Source organism: Neofelis nebulosa, chromosome 12, assembly GCF_028018385.1.
Source record: "Neofelis nebulosa isolate mNeoNeb1 chromosome 12, mNeoNeb1.pri, whole genome shotgun sequence".
Classification (NCBI taxonomy): Eukaryota; Metazoa; Chordata; class Mammalia; order Carnivora; family Felidae; genus Neofelis; species Neofelis nebulosa.
Genome location: NC_080793.1, coordinates 73,950,468 through 73,967,635, shown reverse-complemented (window position 1 = coordinate 73,967,635; position 17,168 = coordinate 73,950,468).

Below are 17,168 nucleotides of genomic sequence, written 5' to 3'. Positions count from 1 at the left end.
CCTGCATTCCCTTGGGTCTATGTGAACACGGAAACTTCCTTTTCCCTTGAGAAATCCAATCCAGGAATGAACAGAAGATGTATGCTAATACTTGGGTTTTAGAAATGAGTGGCTTTTGCAAAATTCCAAATATTATTGCCATATAAAGACCTTCATTTTTTTTCTGTGTGTGTGTGTGTGTGTCTTGGGGTTTTAAAAATGGTGGGCGGTATTTAGAAGAGAAAGCACCAAACTTACCATCTGGATATTCACTCTCCCCTCCCCCCCCACTTTTTAATATTGAAAGTTTTTGAAGCTACACAAAAGTTAAAAAAATAGTTCAATCAATAGTCACATCCCCTTTATCTGGACTCATCAACTGTTAATGTTTAGCTATATTTGCTTATGTGTATATTTACCCCTGTATATACACCCGAGCCTCTGCACATGAGCCACTGAACCATATGAAAGTGGGTGATAAACACATTTCACCCCTTCCTATTTCAATATGTGTCTACTAAGAGTAAAGACATTTATTAACCACAATACAATTTTCAAAAAAAATTACTGATTCAACAATATCATGTAATATACAACCTTGCATAATTTCCATTTGCCTGAAGAAAAATATCCTTTAGAGCTATTTATTTCTAATCCAGTAATGAATCAATTTTTTACTCATTGTATTGATTACTATTTGTCTTTAGTCCATTTTAATCTGGAACATGATTCATCCCACCATTTTTATTTATTTGTTTTTTATAGCATTAGCTTTTCAAAAGAGTCCAGGTAAATTGCACTGTGAAATGTCCCAGACTGTAGTTGTTTCCTCACATTTAGATTTAAATGTTTTTGGTAAGAACACTTTTTGGGCCCCCTGTGTACTTCTCACTGCTTCACAGAGACATATGACCTCATGCTGTCTTATTATTGATGTCACTAAGTTTTATCACTTGGTTAAGGTGACTGCCATATCTCTTTATTGTAATAATATATATTTACCTTTGAAATTACTAAGCATTCTATGGAATAAGAGTATCATTCTTGAAAAAAAGTATTTTTGGAAAATCTTTTCTATACATTGGTAATAACAAACATGTAATAGTAACTGTAAAACCCTGTGACCTGTAAGTGAAATGATGGTTATGTGAGTTGAGGAATGGGGACACTTCCTGAAGCCATGTATCTATGTCCTAGGTTGTTCAACTATTTTTTTTTAATTTTTTAAAAAATTTTATTTATTTTGAGAGAGAGAGAGAGAGAGAGACCTGGGGAGGGGCAGAGAGAAAATCCCAAGCAGGCTCTGTGCTGATGGCACAGAGCCCGATGCGGTGCTCGATCTCATGAACAGGGAGATCATGACCTGAGCCAAAATCAAGTCAGACACTTAACCAACAAAGCCACCTAGGCGCCCCTCCACTATTTTACTATTGTAAGAATCTTTATGCCCTAGCCAACCTGGTGGGAACCCAGGTTTTTGGAAAACAATTAGGGCAATCTGAGAGGTGAGACCTGATGATGTCCCCCCTGACTCTCAGAGACATCTGTGTGAGCCCTCTTGGGTTTAGAATAAAAGCATGACTTATCCATCTGTGCCCTGGTCATCCTGAGCCAATGAGAGGCTTGTGAGGGACTATTACAAAAAGTTGCACTTTAACCAAAGCCAGCATAGCCAGAGTTTGGTGTACAGAAGAAAATGATTTGGTTTATCCTATGTCATTGATATCAGAAAGCTGGATTTTAGGAATTACTCTTTTTAGAAAATATACAACAACATTCTAGGAAAAGAAATCATCCACAGGGCTGTTATAAAAATTAAATGAGACAAGGTACTTAACAACCATAGTACAGGGTTTGAGTATGTGCTAATAAGTGCTCAATGAACGTGTTTCACTAACATTGAAGTTTTTATTATGCAAAAGTGCACTAATTCTTACAAAGCTGTAAAATAACAAACATGTAATTCTGAGGAGATCTGAATCTTTCCCCTGTTTAAATATAAGCTTATGTGTAGTGGTCAGAAAAGTACATCTGGCATTTTCCTTGCCTTAACTTGGCTTACTGAATAGGTGATGTGATTTTAAGGCAAAATTTCAAAACAAATTTGCATTATTGTTTATCTAATTTACACATGGCCACACGCGTCATTCTGTGTTCCCTTCACTGTGAGATTATCAACGACTAGTTTTTTGTTGTTTCTTTGTTTGTTTTTTACACCTGTGGAAATATCAAGAGAACTAATTCTGTTTCAGAAAAAATAAGCTCCTAAGAATTCTTAATTTTCTAAGCAAATAGAAAGTTGCTATTTATTTCTTAGAAAATACAGCAAGGAATCAAAACAAAGTTGGACTGTGTTCAAAGTTGGACTGTGTTAATATCTGTGTTCAAACGAGATTGGTATTTTGGGTTCTCTAAATAGTGACTAGCCTTCCAAGCAAAACAGTGCTTAGGGACTCTTGATGGGTTTGGAAGTATGTATTCTAAGTGGCTTACAGTAAAAGAAAAAAAATGAATCGAGGGTATATTTTGTCTGAATTAGTCTTTTGGAAGGGATTGCATGATAATGCGGATGAGGGAGAAGATACAGGCAAAGGGAACTTAGGGCCTGCTGGCCAGTGTTGTCCCCATGCTGATTCAGAGATACAGGAAGTGTCTTTCTTCTGTTGGGCTCATAGAACTGGATGAGAAAACAAAACAAAACACTACATTTCCTTTTACACCTGCCCCACCTCTTCCATGCTGTCGTTTGCTGACCTATGCTTAAGAATATCAGGGCATAAGCATATTAAGATACAGACATCAATACTGACATCCCAGTAACGTTATCTCCACTCGCTAGGAAAAGCCTGATGACATCATTGGTGTGGCTGCCCCAGGTCATGTTCAGCCTTATCTCCTGAAGTCATCAGAAAGTATCAGAACCGTTTCAGTAGTTATTCTTTGAAGTAGGTCTATTAGGGAAAAAGTATATAAGTTATTCCTACTACAGTCTTGCAAATCAGTTGCTAATGAAACTATTGATGCTGTAATCTGCCTGTGTACCTAGTAATGCCTAGAAAGTTCTTGGTTTGAGAGCTCCAAAAGCATCTTCTGATGCTACTGAGATATTCAAATAAATATGCATGGGGTATTAATATGATTGATAAGGATAGCGATTTTTTTAATCAAAAATGTTTTCCTAGCACGCATACCTGCAATTAATGTAGGAGATTTCATGTGTGGGAAATCGTAGCATTTCAGGTTTTATAGCAATCAGGATCATTACTGTGACTCCCTTGGGATTTGTAAAGAATGTGTATGATGTTCAATTTGGAAGTACTGCAAAAACGTTAAAGGTGGTGATACAGTGATTTCCTAGGTCGAAAGTAACTTGGAAATTTGGAGTCTAGTTTCGAAATCTGTTTGGTTTTGCTAGTGCTGGGTGGTTTGGGGCCTGAGGCTATACAGAAAACTCCCAGCAGGCCAAGTAGTAAAATTTGGGTCATTATATCAAGTAGCTTCTGCTAAATAACAGGCCACCTCAAAACTTAAACTCTTAAGACAACAATACCTAGTTATTTGGCTTGAGATTTGTGGGTCAGCGATTTAGGCTGGATTCCACGAGGTGGTTCTGCTCTTGGAGCAAGATCTCTAGTTGTATCTATATTAGCTGCTGGGTTAGCCAAGGTTGGCTACCAGGATGGTCTTTAGCTGTGACACTTAACTTCATGGTTTCCCATTTTTTTTAAATGTCTATTTATATTTAATGTTGAGAGGAGTGTAAGGGCAGAGAGAGAGGAAGACAGAGAATCTCAAGCAGGCTCCGTACTGTCAACAGAGTCCAACACGGGGCTTGAACTCACGAACCCATGAGATCATGACCTGAGACAAGATCAAGAGCCACTTAACCGAATGAGCCACCCAGGCGCCCCTCTGTCGTTTCCCATTCTATAGCAGAGTAGCTTGGGTTTGTTCACAAGGCAGCAGGACATTTCCAAGACAGCCATGGAAATGCGTAAGTTATTTTAAGGCCTGGACTCAGAATTGGCACAATTACTTGCCACATGTAATTTGCCAAAGAAAATCATAAGGTCAGCCCAGATTCAAGGGGTGTGGAACTAGACTCCACCTCAAGATGGAAGACAGTGCAAAGTCACATTGTATAGTCTATGATAGAGGGAAGGGAATGTTACAACTATTGCTGCAAACCTCCTTCAGGTGACTGAGGTTAGTTTGGTGGGTGATACTTGGGCTCTTTGCAGGTCTACTAACAAGATGAACATACTCTGGAGCCAACTTTCTTCTCACGATCTTCCAGGAGTAAGGAACTACCCGTGGTCCAATATCTTGGACCAGTCTCTTGCAAAACCCATTCATGGGTGTGGAAGTCTCGTTCTCTGAGGCAGTATAAAACAATTCATGGGTAAGATACTTGGAACAATTAAGAGTTTTAAGTTGGGTCAGGAATGGGAAGGGTCAAAATAAGTAGTTAAGTTACACCTGAACCTAGCTAGTTCTTGGCCAACGCGTGGGGGGGGGGGGGGTGGGGGTGGGGGTGGTGAATATGGTGAGTTGTAGTATATTCAGAAATATGAGTTAAGCTGGATGCTGCAATGCATGATTCTCCTCTGAATCTGCAAAAAAAAAAAAATGTTTCATGCTCATTTTTTTATATTTAATTTTGCCTGTAAGCCAACTAAAATAAATAGCAGTGAAGTGTAATGTTTTGAAATAATCCCATAGTTTTCAAGTGCTCTTGAAGTAGAAAGCAACAGGGCTCTATGTGCTATTCTCTACTGACTTAACACTTACTGTTTATGCTGCCTAGAATGGTTCTTTTTAATGGATACTTGGCTTGATATCCTTTTAAATTATTAAAGATTGGAGGTGCTCATTAAATGAGAGATTAAAAGAACTGGTAGACACAGCTAATTATTAGAGGCCCAAGAAGAGACATGAAATGCATTTTATCTAAGGCTTTAGTGGATTCTTAAAGTAAATGAATAGTTTAGTGATAAGCCAGTCGAAGTTAATCAATTGAGCAAAACTATAGGGAAGCTCTTTGAGTCTAGATTTGAAGGGTTTATAAGTAATCGTGGTTAGAGACTTACAGCTGCTCCTTATTTCTTTAATTTTAGACCCTTGAGCTGCTAATTGGTCAGAAAATTGGGTCCAACCTCTAGAGCTAATTATGAGTGGAGGACACTGTGTCTTTGTGGGGAAGGTCTGCACTGCTAAACATTAGCCGGTAAGAAGTTGGAGTGAATCCTTTTCTGGCACATTTGTGACTTACAGGTTGTCGTGAATCATTCTGGAGGCAAAGCTCTGAGGAGGTGTATTTTCAACTTCCTCACTTCCTGAACTTTTCAACCTCTCAACTGCTCCTTTACCTTCCAAATCATGGGCCATGTATTATTTTTGCCTGCTTACTAAGAGGGAATGTTGGTTGTTGACACAGTCACCGTTGGCCAGTGAGATTAGTAATATGATACAGAGATTTTCACCACTTAAAAGTCACTGGTTCAACATGGCTCAGATAGGTAATGACTTACAGTTATTCTGACCTGACAGCTGTTTAGAGGCCCATTTGAAGTGAACTATTTCTCAGTTCACCTCCAGACAGGGGACATGTTGCTTCTCTGGATTGCAAAATGTCATCTCTGTTGGAATCTTACATAGCAGTGAGGCACAGGGTTGAGTCATCATCATGAAGGCTAAAATAACATGTTCCCTAGAATTAGGAACATTTGGCTGGCTTTTGTGTAAAGGTTTTGAGCCCTGCGGAAAAATAATATCGAGTTAGTTTCTCCCCAGAGTCAAAGTCACTCTACTTACAAGTTTAATACCATTAACTAGTTCAAGGCACCAGGGCAACATTTAACGCGTTACTAACAATCGATGAGAGCTTCAGATAAGATGTGTTTAATGTCCCTTTCTTGGCCTTCAACAATTAGCCACGTCTACCCTGCTTCCTAATCATTCATGTAATGAACATCTCTGATTGGAAACAAATATCTGCCAGCCACTTAAGGAGTGATTGAGGCACCACGGAAGATAGGGTTCAGAGAATTTAAATCACCAGGGACTCAGTCATTTTCAGCTTCACAGAGAAGGCACATAGTTCAAAGACAGTGGCCGAAGCAGACTGCAAAGGGAAGGAAAGAATGGAATGTCAATTAGAGAAATGGGATTGGACACACTGGTTAATAATAAAACTTTATTTAAAAACTGTGTGCATTTAAAGTGATCGTGAAAGGTAGACATACTGTTAATGGCAGTGTTTCAAGGCCTCTTCCTCTAATTGTGTGCCTGAATATACATCAAGGGCTCCGATAATCCTTTCCGTGGTATAACCTTTGTTTTCACTGATCAGTGGTTGTCATTACATCCAATGTATGCCTACTGCAAGCACTGTAATAACTTATTTCTGAATTTATATTACACTTTGTGTGATGTTAGTACAAAGGATGCAAAGATTTTCATCCACGGTGTCAATTTGTTATGTCTAATCTTTCCAAATTGTAAGGGTCAAATCTGTTATCACGGATCCGCTATCGTATGTGGGTGTCTTACCTTCGTGGCTAATCTGTACTTCTTTTGAAGGACGCACACTTTTGTTGTTGTTGTCGTTGTTACCCCTTGCCTCGCACTGCTGAAAATCGAGCTGACTATGTGATCCACGGCGGATGAATGAATTTTTTAAGTCACTTTTGAGCTCTCTTGAGTGTAGTATCAAATTGTATTGCTATTATTGTTATTTGCCACGCAGCCCAAAGTTTAAAGCAGGAGGAAGAGACAGTGGTTCTTCTCAATCCTCACCCATCCTAGGACGTGAGGCACGAGTATGGAGAGCTTGTGCGCCAGTGGATCCCAATGTGCCATGTTTTGGCAGGCCTGTCTTTCTTGAGGTTATGAAAATTTACCAACCGGCTTAGAAATTCTATGTGCTAACCACTGTGAGAAACGAGTGCTGTAAAAACAGGCTCACGGTGAAGTCAAAGGAGCCGGGAGATCCAGCCTTAATTCTACAGTCCACGTTACTACTCCCTAGAGAGCCCAGGGGACGGAATGAAGCAGAGAATGCGTCTATTTCCAGCCTTCTGTTTCAGAGCCTGTGTTGCAGTAGGGATTATGTGCTGGGCTGAAATATGCAGCCCATACACTTTGAAGCCACCCTGATCTTCTGACACAAGTCTACTCAATTTAGTGTTTTCCTTTTTTGTATTAATGGAATGTGTTTTCAATTTCCTTTCCTTGGACTTTCCTGGGCTTCTATTCATCCTTCAAAACTTTTCTCATATTTTCTTTTCTTTATTATACCATTCCCTAGTGCTACTCAACAATCATTTACTTACTTATTTGTGTCCCGGTTAGACTTTGGATTTACCTTTACTGCTGTATAGATGACAGTGATTTGTAAATGTGCATTCATTTCTGTTTCTCCCAGTAGTACAAGAACTATCGGAGGGTGAAGACGAGGCCTGCAATTGTTACATCAATGCTTTCTTCTCTACCCTCCTCCTTCTCAATGGCAGGGGTGTATATGGGGCTGCACAATACCTAAGGAGCACTGTTAAATGTACTGAATTGGGGAAAAAATAAGATTTTATTTAAAACTTTCAGAGGGAACGTTGTTCAATCTTAATATCAGAATTAGCTCTTTTTCTGTTGAAAATGGTCTAGCATTGGGGTACCTGGGTGGCTCAGTCGGCTGGATATTCGACTTCAGCTCAGGTCATGATCTCACAGTCAGCGAGCTAGAGCCCCGCGTCGGGTTCTGTGTTGACAGTTCAGAGCCTGGAGCTTGCTTCAAATTCTGTGTCTTCCTCTCTCTCTGGCCCTCCCCTGCTCGCACTCTGTCTCTCTCTCTCTCAAAAATAATGAATAAACATTTTTAAAATTTTTTTAAAAAAAGAAAATAGTCTAGCCCTTAATAGGAATTTTTAATGTGTGTACTGCTGATCAAACTGTCATAATATATGAAATGCCTCTAACTGTGATAGTATTTGAATAAACTTCACTTGTGGATGATATAGTAATGTCGTCCGTTTTCAAGGTGGTTGAAGAAAAGCAAAATTTCTAATGGACTTGTAATTCACTCAGATGGTAGTTTATTTTTTATTTTTTTTCAATATATGAAATTTATTGCCAAATTGGTTTCCATACAACACCCAGTGCTCATCCCAAAAGATGCCCTCTTCAATACCCATCATCCACCCTCCCCTCCCTGCCACCCCCCATCAACCTTCAGTTTGTTCTCAGTTTTTAAGAGTCTCTTATGTTTTGGCTCTCTCCCACTCTAACCTCTTTTTTTATTTTTTCCTTCCCCTCCCCCATGGGTTTCTGTTAAGTTTCTCAGGATCCACACAAGAGTGAAAACATATGGTATCGGTCTTTCTCTGTATGGCTTATTTCACTTAGCATCACACTCTCCAGTTCCATCCACGTTGCTACAAAGGGCCAGATTTCATTCCTTCTCATTGCCACGTAGTACTCCATTGTGTATATAAACCACAAATTCTTTATCCATTCATCAGGTGATGGACATTTAGGCTCTTTCCACAATTTGGCTATTGTTGAGAGTGCTCCTGTAAACATTGGGGTACAAGTGCCCCTATGCATCAGTACTCCTCTATCCCTTGGGTAAATTCCTAGCAGTGCTACTGCTGGGTCATAGGGTAGGTCTATTTTTAATTTTTTGAGGAACCTCCACACTGTTTTCCAGAGTGGCTGCACCAGTTTGCATTCCCACCAATAGTGCAAGAGAGTTCCCGTTTCTCCACATCCTCTCCAGCATCTATAGTCTCCTGGTTTGTTCATTTTAGCCACTCTGACTGGCGTGAGGTGATATCTGAGGGTGGTTTTGATTTGTATTTCCCTGATGAGGAGCGACGTTGAGCATCTCTTCATGTGTCTGTTGGCCATCCGGATGTCTTCTTTAGAGAAGTGTCTGTTCATGTTTTCTGCCCATTTCTTCCCTGGGTTATTTGTTTTTTAGGTGTGGAGTTTGGTGAGCTCTTTATAGATTTTGGATACTTAGCCTTTTGTCTGATATGTCATTTGCAAATATCTTTTCCCATTCTATTGGTTACCTTTTAGTTTTGTTGATTGTTTGCTTTGCTGTGCAGAAGCTTTTTATCTTCATGAGGTCCCAATAGTTCATTTTTGCTTTTAATTCCCTTGCCTTTGGGGATGTGTCAAATAAGAAATTGCTGCAGCTGAGGTCAGAGAGGTCTTTTCCTGCTTTCTTCTCTAGGGTTTTGATGGTTTCCTGTCTCACATTCAGGTCCTTTATCCATTTTGAGTTTATTTTTGTGAATGGTGTAAGAAAGTGTCAATACTATCCAAAGCTATCTACACATTCAATGCAATCCCAATCAAAATTGCACCAGCATTCTTCTTGAAGCTAGAACGAGCAATCCTAAAATTCATATGGAACCAAAAAAGACCCCGAATAGCCAAAGTAATTTTGAAGAAGAAGACCAAAGCAGGAGGCATCACAATCCCAGACTTTAGCCTCTACTACAAAGCTGTAATCATCAAGACAGCATGGTATTGGCACAAAAACAGACACATAGACCAATGGAATAGAATAGAAACCCCAGAACTAGACCCACAAAAGTATGGCCAACTCTCTTTGACAAAGCAGGAAAGAATATTCAATGGAAAAAAGACAGTCTCTTTAACAAATGGTGCTGGGAGAACTGGACAGCAACATGCAGAAGAATGAACCCAGATGATAGTTGAGAAGCTACTCATGTGATAAATCTATCATAAAGTAGTTTTGGAGGATGAATAACTAAACTAAGTATATGCCTGAGGGTGCCTAGGTGGCTCAGTCATTAAGCTATGGACTCTTGACTGCGACTCAGGTCATAATCTCATGGTTCATCAGTTTGAGCCCTACTTGAGGCTCAGTGCCGACAGTGCAGAGCCTGCTTGGGATTTTTTTTTTCTCTCTCTCTCCCTCTCTGCACCTCCCCTGCTCATGCACACACACTCTCTCTGTAAATAAATAAATAAACTTTAAAAAAATTTTGAAAAAGGATATGCCTGGTAGAAAGGGAGATTGGATATTTAGGAAAAAGGCCTAGAAATGGGGTGTTTTCATTGCCAGATTCACTCCATGTTGTGTTAGGAAAGCAATGCATGGAGTTCATAGGCTTGATTCCCACAAGTCTGTGGTGTCTTAATGTGTCTTAATGACATGTTGCTGTTCCAGGTGTGGTCCTCTGGGCCTTCGACATGTGTATTGCCTGTTGAAAATACAGCCTCTAGGGTCCCACCCTACACCTTTGCAACAGCATCTCCATTTTTTTTTAATGTTTATTTATTTATTTTTGAGAGAGAGAGCACAAGCAGAGGAGGGGCAAAGAGAGAGAAAGGGAGAGAGAGAATCCCAAGCAGGCCCCACCCTGTCAGTGCAGAGCCCGATGTGGGGCTTGAACTCACAAAGGGTGAGAGCATGACCTGAACCAAAATCAAGAGTGGGATGCTCAACCAACTGAGCCACCCAGGCGCCCCTAGTGGCTCCATTTTAACAACAATCCCAGGTGATTCACACTCACATTACAGCTGACTGGCACTTTTATTAATATACGTCATTGTGATATGCATGATGGTTACCGGAGATTAAGTCCACCTGAAAAAATAATTAATTGCTGTTTTCTTCCAGGAAAAGAGATGACATACATATTTAACACAACAGCTTTCTTGATGCCTTTTACTGGAGTAGCAGTAAAATATCTGAAAATCAGCTTATATCTTCCGAATTTATTGTGAACTGACAGAGAAGCAAAAGAAAGGAAGAAGAAGAATACCAAGTAGTCCAGTTAAAATAGCAATTTCATTTCATTCTGTCAAGGAGTGACTTTTTCCTTTTTTTTTTTCTTTTTAAGTTTATTTATTTTTGAGATAGAGAGAGAGAGCACATGTGTGGGAGCGGGGAAGGGGCAGAGGGAGAGGGAGAGAGAAAATCCCAGGCAGGCTCTGCATTGTCAATGTGGAGCCCGATGTGGGGTTCGATCCCAAAAACCGTGAGATCGTGACCTGAGCTGAAATCAAGAGTTGGACGCTTAACCAACTGAGCCACCCAGGTGCCCCAAGAAGTGACTTTTTCGATCAAAAGTTTGAAAAACAGAATGTTTATAAAAGTTTGCTAACACCGTTAGTTTAGGTATTTTAATCGGCCAAGCAGTACTGCAGAGAAGGAACATTAGACTTTTGCTCTGCATAAAAAGTCCTGCTCCAGGAGCAGCCAGTTGTACTAGATCCTCTGGGAAACTGAAGGAGTTTGACACCTGAGTGTCTTTGACTGACTTCCACCGTGGAACGAATGGCCCAGTTACATCACGTTTTCCTTCTATGAAAAGATAGGATAAAATAGGCAGAGAGGGAAAGGACAGGAGCTGAGATCCCTGGCTGTGGAAAAACACAAATTTTGGAACAACGCTGGGAGTGTCTGACCACAGCAAACCCCCCCAGGGAAAGGTTCCTCTTAAGAATGTTAACAGATCCCCCCCCACCTACTCCCCTTGAGGTTCCCCTAAGCTATTTGACAGGAGACCCAAGTATAGCCATAGGCCACCCCTCATACAATGAAAACGAGCCAATCAGAAATGGACCACCCAGCACCTAGAGCTCTCAAGCCAATAAGGGTAGAACCTGAGAAGGAACAACGGGGAAGGGGAGGGCTGACCAGAACCTTATGAAACAAGGACCCTCGCCAACTGTCCCTGGGCATTCCCTTTCGAAGGTCCCCTCTCTGTAAAGAGAGCTTTCCTGTGATGCTTCCTTTCTAGTCCTATATTCTAATAAAGTTTTGTCTGTTGCTCATTTTGTGTCTACCTCTTTATTCCTTGAAGCTGCGAGACAACAAATCCCAGGTATTGCGATAAAAAAAAATCCTGCAACACTTCTGGTGTCCTGTTACTTTCATTCAGATTTTATCTGGATCCCAGATGAAAGAAGTATCCATGTAGTTTCCTAGAAACAAGCCATGGTGGACAAAATAGAAACGAAGAATGGACTCAGTGGGGGAAGCTGGTGTAGTCTACCTTCTTCCTGTTTTCCTTAAATGTTTCCTTGCAATGTTTAAAAAAATGGAGTTCTGTGCGATGACTTTATCCACATTGTAGGGTGGGGGCGGGGGGGGGGTGACATCAGACAGTATGATTCTAGGCCCTGTCAAACATGGTTCATACCAAATGCTCAGGCCAAATATAAACATGGTCGGTTTATGAATTTTCAAGAACCAAACCCATGATTGCAAGCCTGCTAGATGCTGACTGTTGTACAAGTAGTTCCATTCCCTGCTGGCAGCTCAAACAGCTTTCTCTAGAAAGTCCTCTTGGCTAAATAGTTGTGTTTCCCCGCCCCCCCCCCCCCCCTCCTCTCTAAGTCAATCAAACACACAGAACTCTTGAGGTTCAGCCGGCTACTAATGTCCACAACCGGCCCCATTTAATTGCAATAATGGGGATTTACTCTCCGGCTATTCTGAGGGATGGTTTTATCTACTGGGAAGCAGAGACCCTTTTGTGCAGCAGCAAAATATTAACATCTCACTATGCCCTTTTCCTTCCCCTTCCCTCCCAGGACCTGGAGCATAAGATCAGATCAACTCAAATATCTTGGAAATAGTGCTTTCTACTGGCAGTTATTTATTTTGTTCATTTTTTTTTTAAAGTGACCTTGATTTTTTCCTTCCTCCTTGTGGCACTAACAGCCTGGAGCACAGAGAAATACAAACCCATTCCCAACACACATCCGGACATTGGCTTCTCAGGCCTTATGTGTGTCTTTTTGACTCTTTGGAAATTAATTAAGAGATGTTGTTTTCAAAGTGCTTTTTTTTTTTCCCGGAGTTTCTCAAATATTTAAACAATTTTTACACATTTAAAAAAAATGTCCCCTTTCTCTCTGTTTGTAATAAGATTAATTATGTGAGGTGCACCGCTGCTTATCCCCATGAAAGAAAATCTAAAACGAGGGATTTCAGCTTCAAGAAGGCTATTTTGTCCTGTTTCCGATGTTCTAAAGGGATTAATTTACCATATCGTATAGCCCTGGAAGACTGTGATAATTGAAAACATCCATATTCATTGCATGTTCAAAGGGATCTGTCTGACTTTGTAATGTAAAAAGTGCATTTTTAACCTGAACGGGGACCTGCGTCCGCTATTGCTTAATCCTATTAGTCCCAACAGTTCCAAAGCTTTAGTGTATAATCATTAGCTCGCGTTAATCCTGAGACATGCCTCCAGCCTCAGCCTGTCAGAAGGAATCCCTGCAGGGAAAATGTGGAGGCGCTGATAGCACAACACCAACTAATCTTATCTTAAACGCTAGCAGCAGCCTCTATCTGTGATAGCCAGGGAATTAAAAACAAATTTTTCCTGGGTATTGGATAGCAGGGTGTTCCTCATTCCCCACCCCCACCTCCCCATCTCTCTCCCTCCTCCTCTCTCTCTCCCTCTCTTGCTCCCTCCTCCTCTCCCCCTCCCCCTCCCCCTCAACCCCCTCCTCCCCCCCCCCCCCCCCCCCCCCCCCCGGCCCCCGTGGGCCCTTTCCTCCGCTGTAGTTTCCCTAGATTCTTTGTTCAGGTCATGCTAGGGATGGCAACAAGGATGGATGGAAAGGGGGTAGTGGGGAAAGAAACATTTAAGATACTCGCTGTTTCCCCAGTGAAGCTCTTTGCTTAGTCACCTAGGATACTTGCCAAGTCTGCCATCATTTGTCGTCCTTGACGTCATAAAGCCAAGCCCTCTCTGTGCTCTCTGCGGCTCTGGATTATAATATAAGATGACAAAATGTGTCTTCGAGTTGTCACCTTCTTCCATGGCATGGCTTCCTGACAGTCTGAGATCTGGGTCCCCGGGTGCCTACAGAAGCTTGCCTGAGTAGAGAAGTAAACTGCCATAGATAGAGTGCTAGGGAGTGAGACCATTATGGGGGGGGGGGAGGGGAGATGCAGTGGGGGTTGGGAGCTGGAGACAGTGTGGGTTTGGGGGTTGTGCTAAGAGGTCTATGAAAATGTTATCCCCAAGTGGAGGATATTTCAGACCACAGCAGACCATGAGTAAAGGGGACGTTTGCTTTGGAAGTGGAGATTTTTCCAGATGCGAGAAAGAATATTTAGTCATCTATGTACCAAACATTAGTTTAGGAATTACTATGTGTCTATCATGGGGACTCTAATAGTGAATGTGGTCCCTGCTCTCACAGAATGTGGTCCCTGGAGTGGTGGTCTAGGAACTATTAATTAACCCTGAACAAAGAAAAAGTAGGCACATAAGTCAGTGATTACAAACTGTGATAATTACTAAGGCGCTCCATATTCTGACATCTGTTTGCCTGGATGTTGCAAATTTAGTGTGGTCATCAGTAAAATGTCTCCAGAGGAGCATGTTGGGAGTTCTGTGGTCCTCCTTTTCATACGATTTATTAAAGTTTAACTACTCGCCTGGAGATAGCCAGAGGGTTACACTTTCCCTCTGCCCCTCTAAGTTTAATTAAAATAGTAATTAAAATTTAGAGGCGTTTCTAAATTCAGGCGTTTTGGCAACATGGCTTAGATATGATGCAACTGATATTTCAAGAACACAGTTTTACTTATGCTGGTGTTTCCCATCACCCGATGGATCTCATGCCATTGATGGTGTGCAGGATGAACAAATGTTTTATTTTAATATTTATATATTTTCTATTAGAAGCCCCTTCTATTTATGACAGTGATTTGAAGTTTCTCTTTCAAATCCATTTAAACTAAAAGACAATGAACTCTTTTAAAAATATGAAATGAGTAATAAATAGGCTAGGGCTTGTAAATAGAGGGCAAAAATCATGATTCTGGTACCTGCATGACTTAATGTATGAACAACTATAATACGGAACCACTGGCGTTTCTAATGCAGTAAGGATTGGTAACTATCCAGCCATAGCTGTGAAGACAAGAGCCGTTCCACCTGCTGGAGGAATATACAGCTGCCTTGGTTCATCAGGTAAAAGTGTTCATTCAAGTAGAGTTTTCAGTTGTGAGCTGTGTTGCAAGTTAGTTGCCTAGACAAGACACACGTTAATGACAATAAAAAGCAGATTCTTGGATGTGTAAATTGAAGGGTAACGGAGAAATAAACATTTTCATCCTGGTCAATTCTGATGGACTCATTTGTTACATTTAGTTTATGATAGCAAAACGCAACTGTATATCGAACACTTTATTATTATTATTATTATTATTACACTCCTAATGGGGAAAAAAAAAGTTTGTATCCAGCTTCTAAGCAATCCTTTTCCACTCACTGATATTATTGTCTTTAGGACAACTATAAAGTTATAGCAGAACACAATGTACAAGAATGTCTTTGACGCAAATCATCACATCATTTGTTTCACCTCTGGAACATGTCAAGAGAATTAACTGCAATTAGATTTAAGGCGCTATCTGGACAAGAATCACCAAATAACCAATCTTAATTTTTCATTTTTGATTTCCTCATAGATCATTACTTTGCTACTCCATTGAAAGGGACTCCTTAGAGTTTATGAAATTAAAAATCTGAAAGTGGATTGATTCAGCCAATCAGACGCTAAGCCACTCAATCATCTGATACTTTTTCAGTATGGTGCCTGCCGGTGCCTTGTTAGAAAGTGTGGAAACACGAAGATGAATTGGGCTTAGGATCTCCCCTCCAGGAACTTACCCTTTAAAGGAGGAGAGGTGATATATACACATCTACTTTTTATAAAAGCGTAGAAAGTATAAAAACAGGAAGTTTGAGGAACGTATCACTGCTGCCAGCTAGAGATAAGGAAGCGTTCCATGCCAGTGGTTTCCAACCCTGATTGCACACTGAAACATTGGGGAGCACTCAAAAGTATGCGTCTGAGCCTCACTCCCAAAGACTCTGGCTCAAGTGGTCTAGGCAGGGTTCAGTCATCACTAGTTTTTAAAAGCTTCCTAAGTGATTTTAATGTGCAGCCAAGGATGAGAACCACTGTTCTAACCACTTATCAATAAGAACTGGGTGGTTTTTAAATATTTTATGTGTAAAATGTCCTATTTCTGATGAAAAAGAAAATGTCTTGATGGAACAGCTAACGTAGATTTTGTATATATCAGTGTTGATATGGATCGATGCATTTAGAATATTTCATCAAACAAATGTTTTCCTTTGTGAGATTTTTTTTTTCAAAGTATATATATATATATATATATATATATATATATATATATATTTTCAAAGTATATTTTAATTATAGTAATCAAAGACTTGGTTCCTACAAGGCACTACATGCAACAGTATCCATTAGTACATTGACTTAAAAAAAATCTTGCTTATTTACAATGGATACAGATTTTATCTACCTTTAATTGTGATAAAGAAACAAAGTCGTAATATTCCTTCAAAACTCTAAAAGTTGATCAATGTCCTTTGGAATTCTTTCAACTCTAGTTTTTCTTCCCTACAGAATTCTCTGCCCTTCACAAAGGTCTAGGGCCTAATTGTCACAGAGGAAAAACACTGTCATAAATAGCTTTGGAGGGAGGACCTGTTCTGAAATTTACTCATTGTAATGGTAGAGTATTTCAAAAACTATCTCGAAATTATCAAATTGGCTTGCTTACTTTCTGTTGGCCCGATTACTCCTATAAAGAGAAATTTGGACGCTGGGAGCAAATGCTGCCTAATGGAAATACTATGAAAAAGATCTCTTATTTTCTCCTAAGGGCTCCTCATTAAGCAGAAAGCTTCCTGAGAACTCAGCCTCCAGCGTTCTGGAGAAACTAATGCAATGCTCCTTTCGAAATTGTCTAGTTTATTCTTTGTTATAGATATTCTTCAACTGTGCAAAACCTGGTTCATCTAAATTAATCTAACTCCACTTCCTTAGTAGAATTGGAAGGGCACTCAAGACATCACTAAATCTAAGCATGACAGTCCATAAGTCATGTAATGCAAACTTATTCTACTTAAAAAAAAATTGTTTAATGTTTATTTATTTATTTAATGTTTATTTGTTTATTTAATGTTTGTTTGTTTTTTGAGAGAGAGAGACAGAGCATGAGCAGGGGAGGGGCAGAGAGAGGGGGAGACACATAATCCAAAGCAGGTTCTAGGCTCTGAGCTGTCAGCACAGAGCCCGATGTGGGCTCTAACTCACGAACCGTGAGATCATGACCTGAACTGAAGTCGGATGTTCAACCG